General features: G+C 44.0%; 1 pseudogene; it reads left to right on the top strand.

Moving 5' to 3' along the window:
- The first annotated feature begins 6,362 nt into the window (after positions 1–6,362).
- Positions 6,363–8,685, top strand: LOC123934351 (annotated as a pseudogene).
- Positions 8,686–10,023: the final 1,338 nt, after the last annotated feature.

Genomic DNA, 10,023 nt, shown 5'->3' with positions numbered 1-10,023 from the left:
ACCACAACACCGGAAGGCCTTGTCCCAAGTTCTCTGGCACACACCTTCCTTACTGCTTTTATCCCTCCCAGATCCCTTTCTAAGAGCTCAGAGTGAGGGGAGGGTGTCAGATCGCTTCCTGCACCAGGAACTGAGTTCAGCAGGTCTACTTACGTGGCTGGGCTGACCCTCATGGGCTGACATTGCTCTTTCCTTTTACTGTGAAAAAACAAAATCCTCAGGGTGCCTGGGTGGCTCAGTTGGTTAAGCAACTGCCTTTGACTCGGGTTGTGGTCTCAGGGTCCTGGGATCGAGCCCCGAGTTGGGCTCCCTGCTCAGCCGGGAATCTGCTTCTCTCCCACTGCTCCCTGTCCCCCAGCTCATGGTCTCTCATGCTCGCTCTCTGTATCTCAAAAGAACAAATAAAATCTGTTCTAAAAATAAAAATAAAATAGGGGCGCCTGTGTGGCTCAGAGGGTTAAGCCTCTGCCTTCAGCTCAGGTCATGGTCTCAGGGTCCTGGGATCGAGTCCCACATCGGGTTCCCTGCTCAGCGGGGAGCCTGCTTCCCCCCCCCTCTGCCTGCCTCTCTGCCTGCTTGTGATCACTCTCTCTCTCTCTTTCTCTCTCTCTCTCTCTGTGTCAAATAAATAAGTAAAATCTTTAAAAAATAAATAAAAATAAAAATAAAATCCTCAAAGTCTTTGGGAGTCTTCAAAAAAAAAATGGGAGAGACTTACCTACATAAATGTGAAAGGATTATATCTGGTGTATAGAAGTAATAAGACCATATGAAATTACTGCACTAAAAGAATAGTTTAACTTTTTATTCAAGACCAAAAAATGCATTTTTGAAACGCTGCTGAATATTGACACTGACACTGGGAAATGTTGCCCAAACTGAGCATAAAGCTACGGGAAAACAAAGTCTTCAAACTTTTTTCTATTCCAAAGATGCCTTCTATGGGGTGGCCATTGAGTGTAGAAATATAGATAATACAATTTTGTCATTAATATCAATAAACCATTTATTAAAGAAAAAATGCTACATGAATCAAAATAGTATGTCATTCTGACATAAAAATAAACACATAGATTAATGCAACAGAATAGTCCAGAAATAAACTCACTTATATATGGTCAATTAATCTTTGATGAGGGTGCCAAGAAACACAATAGTGTTTGTAATGCTGTTGGGAACTAGAGAGCTACAATCAAAAGAACGAAACGGACCCCTATTGGACCCACCATACACAAAAATCAACTCAAAATGGATTAAAGACTTAGTCAAAAAACCTGAAACCATAAAACTACGAGGAGGAAACATAGTGAGAATGCTCCTTGACACTGGTCTTGGCAACAACTTTTTAGATGTGACACCAAAAGCACAGGCAACAAAAGCAGAAATAGACAAGTGGGACCACATCAAACTAAAACACTTCTGCACAGGGAAGGAAATAATCACCCAAATGAAAAGGCAACCTAGAGAATGGGAGAAAATATTTGCAAACCATGTATCTGATAAAGGGTTAATATCCAAAATACGTAAGGAACTCATACAACTCAACAACAAATAATTAAACCAACTTTAAAATTGGCAAAGGACCTGAATACACATTTCTCCAAAGAAGACATACAGATGGCCAATAGGTACATGAAAAGGTGCTCAATGTCACTAATTATCGGGGAAATACAAATCAAAACCATGATGAGATACCACCTCACACCTGTTAGGATGCCTGTTACTTGGTGAGAATGTAAGTTGGTACAGTCAGTATGGGAAAAATTATGAGATTCCTCAAAATATTAAAAATAGAACCACCATATGATCTAGGAATCCTACTCATAGTTATTTATCCAAAGGAATTGAAACCAGAATCCCAAAGAGAGATCTGCACTCCCCAGCTCACTGCAGTGATATTCACAATAGCCAAGACACAGAAATAACCGGACGTCCATCAACAGATGAATGGATGAAGAGAATATGGTCTCTACATACAATAGAACATCATTCAGCCTTGAAAAAGGTGGAAATCAGGGCACCTGGGTGGCTCAGTGGGTTAAGACCTCTGCCTTTGGCTCAGGTCATGGTCCCAGGGTCCTGGGATCAAGCCCCGCATTGGGCTCTCTGCTCCACAGGGAGCCTGCTTCCTCCTCTCTCTCTCTCTGCCTGCCTCTCTGCCTTGTTGTGATCTCTCTGTGTCAAATAAATAAATAAAATATTTTTTAAAAAAAAAGGTGGAAATCTCGCCATGGGCAACAACACGGGTGGGCCTGGAGGACGTGATGCTAAGGGAAATAAGCTGCGTGCAGAAAGACTGATGCTGTCTGACTTCATATGTTGATCTAAAATAGTCAAACTCAGGGGCGCCTGGGTGGCTCAGTGGATTAAGCCGCTGCCTTCGGCTCAGGTCATGATCTCAGGGTCCTGGGATCAAGTCCCACATCGGGCTCTCTGCTCAGCGGGGAGCCTGCTTCCCTCTCTCTCTCTGCCTGCCTCTTTGCCTACTTGTGATCTCTCTCTCTGTCAAATAAATAAATAAAAAATCTAAAAAAAAAATAAATAAATAAATAAATAAATAAATAAAATAGTCAAACTCATAGGAGCAGAGAGTAGAATGGTGGTTGCCAGAGCCTAGTGGAAGGGGAAAATGGAGAAAAAATGGTTAAAGGATAGAAAGTTTTAGTTATGTAAGATAAATTCTCAAGATCTATATGGCATAGCGCCTATAGCTAACAACACTGTATGGTTTGCCTAAAATTTGCTCAGGGGGGATGCCTGCGTGGCTCAGTCGGCTAAGCGTCTGCCTTCAGCTCAGGTCATGATCCGGGGGTCCTGGGATGGAGTCCCGAGTCAGGCTCCTTGCTCAGCAGGAAGGCTGTTTCTCTCTCTCACTCTGCCTACTTGTGCCTCTCTCTATCTCTCTGTCAAATAAATAACAAAATCTTTTTTTTAATTTGCTTAGGGTGCACTTGGGTGGCTCAGTTGCACATCTGCCTCCGGCTCAGGTCATGGTCCCGGGGTCCTGGGATGGGGCCCCGCATCGGGCTCCCTTGCTCGACAGGGAGCCTGCTTCTCCCTCTGCTTGTGCTCTCTCTCACTGTCAAATAAATGAATAAAATATGTTTTTTAATTTGCTCAGAGGGTAGATATTATGTTACGTGTTCTCAACACACATCATCATCATCACGGCAGGAGAAAATTTTATGGCATAGATTGTGGTAATGGTTTTTTTTTTTTAACACATAATGTATTATTTGCCCCAGGAGTGCAGGTGTGTGAATCGTCAGGCTTCTACAGTTCACAGCGCTCACGGTAGCACATGTCCTCCCCAGTGTCCATCCCCCAGCCACCCCGTCCCTCCCACTCCCCTCCACTCCATCAACCCTCAGTTTGTTTCCTGAGATTAAGAGTCTCTTATGGTTTGTCTCCCTCCCTGGTCCCATCTGGTTTCATTTTTTCCCTCCCTGCCCCCCACCCTTCTTCTCAAATTCCTCATATCAGGGAGATCATATGATAATTGTCTTTCTCTGATGGACTTATTTCGCTCAGCATAATGCCCTCTAGTTCCATCCACGTCGTCGCAAATGGCAAGATTTCATTTCTTTTGATGGCTGCATAGTATTCCATTGTGTATATACACCACATCTTCTTTCTCCATTCATCTGTTGATGGACATCCAGGCTCTTTCCATAGTTTGGCTATCGTGTACATTGCTGCTATAAACATTCGGGTGCACGTGCCCCTTCGGATCACTACGTTTGTGTCTTTAGGGTAAATATGTGGTGATAGTTTCACAAGTACACCTAGCCCCAAACTCATCGGGTTGTATATGTCACATATGGACAGCTTTTCAGACGTCAATCACACCTCAATAGGTGGTTTTTTTAAGAGGCAAAAGAGGAAGAGGAGAAAAAGACAACCCTGAAGAATGATTACAAAATAAGAGATAACTAAAATAGCAAAACTACAAGGAAAAAAAGAAGAGTAACATAAAAGGGTGGTGGTTATCTCTAGGACTGAAGTAGAATCATAGTTTGGACAAGGTAAAAGGGGCTTTCTGAAGTTATGGCGATGTTTGATTTTGTGCACCTGGCTGTATGTGTGTTATATTTCACAATAAAAGGCTTCAGAAGGATTCAGCCAAGCTGGCTATAAATGATAGCAGCACAAGAATATAAACAGGAAACACAACCTGATAACACAGTTAGCCCTGAAATAGCTGGAAATCAGACATAACCCAATTGGTTATTGCCTCCCCTCCCCTGCCCAGCCTCCACTGTCAAACAGAGGTAGGCTAAGGTTTTTACTTTCAGCAGGTCAGGAAGGGTAGGCCCATAACCTTGTCTCAGGAATCAAGATGGAGGGAGGGTCTGCCCCGTATTCTCCCAACCCAATATCCCCAGATCAAGTAAATAAAACAAGTCCTAGCTAACTGGGGGATTCCCGTATTTCCTGGCCCAGCCCTGGATGTCCCAGCCATGGGACCCAGAACCTTCATCAGTGCTTTATACCACAGTAACACCTGCCACTAGATGGCACCAAACCCCAGCCAGGATCAGAACAGATTTGGATGGTCTGATAGACTTGCCCCATTCATTTCATTAATCCCACAATGACAATTTCACATGTCATGTGACTGAATTTCTTGTCAGCTATCTATTTCATTATGGTTTATCTGTTCTACTGTTGATGGGCATTTGGATAGTTTCCAGCCCTTGGTTATTATAAACAAATCTGCTATTTGTTTAATTAGATCTTTAATTTCTTTCAACAATGTTTTGTCATTTTCAGCAGACAAGTTTGTACCTCCTCAGCTAAACATATTCCTAAGTACTTTGCTCTGTTTGCTGCTATTTTAAATAGAACTGTTTTCTTAATTTCATTTCAAATTGTTCCTTGCTAGTAGATACAAACACAACTAATTTTGCATGTTGATCTTACATCCTGAACTTCGCTGAATTTTTATTACCTTTAACATTTTTTTGTGGATTCCTTAGGATTTTCTGTATGTATGATCATGCCATCTGCAAACAGAGATAGTTCCACTTCTTTCTCTCCAGTATAAAGGTCTTATGTGTCTTTTTGTTGCCTAATCGGATGTCTTTTGTCTTTTTCTTGTCTCATTTCTGTGGCACAATGTTGAGGAGAAGGGGTAAAAGTGGGCATTCTTACCTTATTCCTGATCTTCGGGAGAAAGTCATTGGCTACAATGTTAGTCATGGGTTTCAAATGCCCTTTATCAGTTGAGAAAGTTCCCTTCTAATCCCAGATTTCTGAGTGTTCTATCACGAAACAGGTGTTGAATTTTGTCAGATGCGTTTTCTGTCAGGAATGTTTGGATCCACATTCATAAGGGATATCGCTCTAGCTTTCCTGTGATGTCTTTGTCTTGCTCTGACATCAAGGTAATGCTCAGGAAAGCTCTCATAGAATGGATTAGGAAGTATTTCCTCCTCTTCTATTATTTGAATGAGTTTAGGAAGGATTGGTGTCAATTCTTCTTTAAATGAAGTCATCCCGTCTAGGACTTCTCTTTTGGGAGGGTTTTGATTACTGATTTCTTAGTCCATTTGAGCTGCTTTAACAAAATGGCACAGACAGGTGGCTTATAAACAACAGAAATTTGTTTCTCATTTGTTCTAGATCTAGAAATTTGAGCTCTGTTCCTGACCGCAGACTTCTCCTGGCATCCTCACATGAGGTAAGGGGCAAGCAAGCTCCCTGGGGCCTCTTAAAGGCACTAATCCCATTCATGGATCCCATCCCAATCACCTCCCAAATGCCCTACCTCCTAATACCATCCTTTGGGAGGTCAAGATTTCAACATACGAATTTTAGGGGAACACAAACATTCAGATCACAGCAACTATTCAATCTCTTTACTTATGATAGGTCTGTGGAGATTTTCTATTCCTTCTTGAATCCATTTTGGTAGTCTGTGTTTCTAGGAATTTGTCCATTTCATCTAAGTTACCTAACTTGTTGGCATATAATTATTCACAGTATTCTCTTAGGATCCTTTAATGGGGGAATTCAAGCTAATGTTACTAATAATCACATTGTTCATAGCTTACCAATAAACATATTTTTAAGGATGACAATTTAATGCCACACAGATAGAAACCAAAAAAAAAAAAAAAAAAATCTCGGGGCACCTGGGTGGCTCAGTGGGTTAAAGCCTCTGCCTTCAGCTCAGGTCATAATCTCAGGGTCCTGGGATCGAGCCCCACATTGGGCTCCCTGCTCAGCGGGGAATCTTCTGGTCCCTCTCCCTCTATCTCTTGCCCCCACTCATGCTGTCTCAAATAAATAAAACCTGCTCTTGAGTCACCCCCGTGCGGTCTCGTGGCGGAATCAGTGCCAGACACAGTCCCTACCCACCGTGGTCTGTACTGCTTGCAGTTCTTCTCTTTTAAGATGCCTGAGGAAGTGCACCATGGAGAGGAGGAGGTGGAGACTTTTGCCTTCCAGGCAGAAATTGCCCAACTTATGTCCCTCATCATCAATACTTTCTATTCTAACAAGGAAATTTTCCTTTGGGAGTTGATCAGTAATGCGTCTGATGCCTTGGACAAGATTCGCTATGAGAGCCTGACAGACCCTTCCAAGTTGGACAGCGGTAAAGAGCTGAAAATTGACATCATCCCCAACCCCCAGGCACGCACCCTGACTCTGGTGGACACAGGCATTGGCATGACCAAAGCCGATCTCATAAATAATTTGGGGACAATTGCCAAGTCCGGAACTAAAGCATTCATGGAGGCTCTTCAGGCCGGTGCAGACACCTCCATGATCGGACAATTTGGCGTTGGCTTTTATTCTGCCTACCTGGTGGCAGAGAGGGCGGTGGTTATCACAAAGCACAATGATGATGAGCAGTATGCCTGGGAGTCTTCTGCTGGGGGCTCCTTCACTGTGCATGCAGACCACGGTGAGCCCATTGGCCGGGGTACCAAAGTGATTCTCCATCTTAAAGAAGACCAGACAGAATATTTAGAGGAGAGACGTGTCAAAGAAGTGGTGAAGAAGCACTCGCAGTTCATAGGTTACCCCATCACCCTTTATTTGGAGAAGGAACGAGAGAAAGAGATCAGTGATGATGAGGCAGAGGATGAGAAAGGGGAGGAGGAAGAAGATAAAGATGATGAGGAGAAGCCCAAGATTGAAGGTGTGGGCTCAGATGAGGAGGATGATAGTGGGAAAGACAAGAAGAAGAAAACAAAGAAGATTAAGGAGAAATACATTGATCAGGAAGAACTGAACAAGACCAAGCCCATTTGGACCAGAAACCCTGATGACATTACTCAGGAGGAATATGGAGAGTTTTACAAGAGCCTTACTAATGACTGGGAAGACCACTTGGCAGTCAAGCACTTCTCTGTAGAAGGTCAGCTGGAACTCAGGGCATTGCTCTTCATCCCCCGTCCGGCTCCTTTTGACCTCTTTGAGAACAAGAAGAAAAAGAACAACATCAAACTCTATGTTCACCGTGTGTTCATCATGGACAGCTGTGATGAACTGATACCAGAGTATCTCAACTTCATCCGCGGTGTGGTTGACTCTGAGGGTCTGCCCCTGAACACCTCCCGAGAAATGCTCCAGCAGAGCAAAATCTTGAAGGTCATTCGCAAAAATATTGTGAAGAAGTGCCTTGAGCTGTTCTCTGAATTGGCAGAAGACAAGGAGAACTATAAGAAATTCTATGGGGCGTTCTCTAAAAACCTAAAGCTTGGAATCCATGAGGACTCTACTAAGTGGCGCCGCCTTTCTGAGCTGCTGCGTTACCATACCTCCCAGTCTGGGGATGAGATGACTTCCAGAGTATGTGTCGCGCGTGAAGGAGACCCAGAAGTCCATCTACTACATCACCGGGGAGAGCCAAGAGCAGGTTGCCGACTCCGCTTTTGTGGAGCGAGTGCGAAAGCGGGGCTTCGAGGTAGTGTATATGACGGAGCCTATTGACGAGTACTGCGTGCAGCAACTCAAGGAGTTTGATGGGAAGAGTCTGGTCTCTCCCCAAGGAGGGCCTGGAGCTGCCTGAGGATGAAGAGGAGAAGAAGAAAATGGAGGAGAGCAAGGCCAAGTTCGAGAACCTCTGCAAACTCATGAAAGAAATCTTGGATAAGAAGGTTGAGAAGGTGACCATCTCTAACAGGCTAGTGTCTTCACCCGGCTGCATTGTGACTAGCACCTATGGCTGGACGGCCAACATGGAGCGGATCATGAAAGCCCAGGCCCTTCGGGACAACTCCACAATGGGCTATATGATGGCCAAGAAGCACCTGGAGATCAACCCTGACCACCCCATTGTGGAGACGCTGCGGCAGAAGGCAGAGGCGGACAAGAATGACAAGGCTGTCAAGGACCTGGCGGTGCTGCTGTTTGGAACAGCTCCGCTCTCTCTGGCTTCTCACTCGAGGAGCCCCAGACGCACTCCAACCGCATCTGCCGCATGATCAAGCCAGGCCTGGGCATTGATGAAGATGAAGGGACAGCAGAGGAACCCAGTGCTGCTGCTCCTGATGAGATATGAGGATGCCTCTCGCATGGAAGAAGTAGATTAGTTCTACCTGCAGACCTTGAGCCCTCTGTGTAGTGTCCCCATGGCTCCCCAGCAGCCCGGAGTGGCCCTGTTCACCTGGTTCCCTCTGCTGATGTCTAGTGGTTTTTGTTTTTCTTCCTCCTGCCTCTGAGGCAGGAAAGAATGCCCTCAAGCCCTATCCCTTCTGATATTTGACAAGGGGTTTGGACGTGTATTGTGTTTTTTTCTGTTTATTTTGTTCTGAGATTAAAGTATGCAAAATAAAGAAAAATAAAATTAAATTAAATAAATAAAAACCTAAAAAAAGAAAGAAGAAAATACACTTCACTCAATTTCAGAAAAAAAAAAAAAATCCCAGGCTCTTCTAACTCCTGGTCCAGGCATCAATATTCTCCTAAGATATTTCCTTTGTTGAAAGAGAACATCGAAGCTTAGGAGGGAACGTTTGATTGTGAAAGAATTCAAGTATTTTCCTAGCTTTTCGGTTTGTCTTTTATATATACTCCAATACATGTTAAACAGCAATCAGTCATCCGGAAGCACATCTGTCCCAGTTTTCATGCCCCCCCCCGGCAGCGCTTGCTGAACAGATGTTCACAGACTCTGCACCTTTAAACTCACAAGCAAAATCTTACTGCTGTAGGATGGGAGCTCACCGCTGAAACTGACCATGGGAATGCCACGATGGCAGATACTGAAGAATCAGAGGCCATTTTTATTTATTTTTTGAAAAAGTGGCAGGGGCGGGGCAGAGAAAGAGAGAATCCTAAGTGGGCTCTGGGCTAGGTGTGGAGCCGGATGTGGGGCTCGGGCTACTTGTTTTGATACCCAGGGCTGCTTATTACTCACGAAAACTACAGGGCAGTCTGTTTCCTTCTTCAACAAGGACTTCCAACAAATAACAAGAGAAAGAGGAAAAGAAGAAAATGAGAAGTAAAGGATGTGCATTAACAGATGTAATATTTACTACTTCAAGTACCTGTTACATAAAACAGAGCTCTAGAAATGCAGAGTGACTTTTTTTATTAACACATAATGTATTATTAGCCCCAGGGGTACAGGTCTGTGAATCATCAGGCTTACACACTTCACAGCACCCACCACAGCACATGCCCTCCCCAAGGTCCACCATCCAGCCACCCACCGCCCCACCCCCCTCCGCTCCAGCAACCCTCAGTTTGTTTCCTGAGATAAGAGTCTCTTATAGTCTGTCTCTCTCTCTGGGTTCGTCTTGTTTTGCTTTTCCCTTCCTGCCCCTATGATCCTCTGTTTTGTTTCTTAAATTCCACATGAGTGAGATTGTATAGTAATTGTCTTTCTTTGATTGACTTATTTCGCTCAGCACAATACCCTCTAGTTCCATCCGTGTCGTTCGAAATGGCAAGATTTCCTCTCTTTTGATGGCTGCATAGTATTCCATTGTGTATGTGAACCACATCTTCTTTATCCATTCGTCTGTTGATGAATGTTTGGCTATTGTGGACATCGCTGCTATAAAC

This window comes from Meles meles, chromosome X (genome assembly GCF_922984935.1).
Source record: "Meles meles chromosome X, mMelMel3.1 paternal haplotype, whole genome shotgun sequence".
Lineage (NCBI taxonomy): Eukaryota > Metazoa > Chordata > Mammalia > Carnivora > Mustelidae > Meles > Meles meles.
The sequence above is the reverse complement of the archived record's forward strand: the minus strand, read 5'-3'. Positions and strand labels throughout refer to the sequence as shown.